Source organism: Chinchilla lanigera, unplaced genomic scaffold (assembly GCF_000276665.1).
Source record: "Chinchilla lanigera isolate Chin_1 unplaced genomic scaffold, ChiLan1.0 scaffold00077, whole genome shotgun sequence".
NCBI classification, from domain to species: Eukaryota; Metazoa; Chordata; class Mammalia; order Rodentia; family Chinchillidae; genus Chinchilla; species Chinchilla lanigera.
This window is the reverse complement of record NW_004955478.1, coordinates 10,243,998-10,245,065: the sequence shown is the minus strand read 5'-3', so window position 1 is coordinate 10,245,065 and position 1,068 is coordinate 10,243,998. Positions and strand designations below refer to the sequence as shown.

The window sequence follows — 1,068 nt, the reverse complement described above, 5'->3', positions numbered from 1 at the left end:
TTTATCAGCTCGCATGGTCAGTAAAGGCAAAGATGGGACTGGAAGTGACGACAAAAAAGCCAAGGTAGGTGAACGGTCCCGTGGTTCTCCGCTGCTCGTCAGATTTACCGAGAGGCTGTGCTTTCCGTCTGAGTGTGTTCTCATCGAATGCGGTATTTGTACTAGAGTGCAGCTGGTGTTTAAAGTGCATTGCGTTTTTCTGCAGGCTTTTTTTTTTTTTATTTTTTAGTTTTTTCCCGGTACCGGGAATCCAACTCTGGACCTTGCGCTTGCCAGGCAGGCGCTTATGCCGCTGAGCTATATCCCCGGCCCTCTGCAGGCTTTTAAAAAGTCCAGAATTTATCAACTCTGACGCTATGCCAGGACAGGGCAGTCAGCGAGTTAGTGAATTTATGCTCCTCGTTGCCAGAGCCTCAGTGTAGTTTGATGAACGTATGTTTACATCTTCTGCAAGGAGGTTTGAGTTTTGCGTGTCTTGTACCTGCCGCTGTAGGTGTGGGCGCAGTGGACCTGTGTGACGCACTCTCACGCACATTTAAGATATGTGGAAAAACATAATAGAGAGCATTGAGCAGAGGCAGGGGCTCTGAACAGGACCCAGAAGAGAGCAGCGGGGATGCCTGCCAGGAAGGAGACACAGCGAGGTTGATGCCTCCGGGCAGGGCGAGGCATGGCCAGCGGAGGGACAGCAGGAGGGAGGCGTGGGAGCGGAGAGCTGAGGAGGGTATGGCTTGGTTGCTGCAGAGCCCCGGGTGGGGCTGCCACGGGTTGGGGGGAGTTGGAGGAGGGAAACGTGGCCCCGTCTTAAATGCAGAGTGGAGAAGTGGGGGTTAGCATAGTAGAAGCCACATGTGGTCTCACCGAGGCGGTGACCGGGGCTAAGCCCAGTCAGGCTCAGCAGCCGCCGCAGGGTCAGCGAGAGGAAGCCGGCTCTCGCCGCAAGCCCAGCCGCTGCGTGTGTGCCCGGCTCTCACTGCAGCCGCATTTCCTCTCTCAGGCACTTCGCACCTTAAAACTGCTGCGAAGCGCACAGTGGTGGGGTTCCGGGAGCAGTCTACCACAGCCCTA

The 1,068-nt window shown here is 55.7% G+C and overlaps 1 protein-coding gene across 13 annotated transcripts in view; it reads left to right on the top strand.

Annotated features, from left to right (window-relative positions):
* The window catches only part of Mapt (microtubule-associated protein tau), a 49,001-nt gene that overhangs the window by 26,374 nt on the left and 21,559 nt on the right, over positions 1-1,068 (top strand). The gene's annotated exons all lie outside the window — the stretch shown is intronic.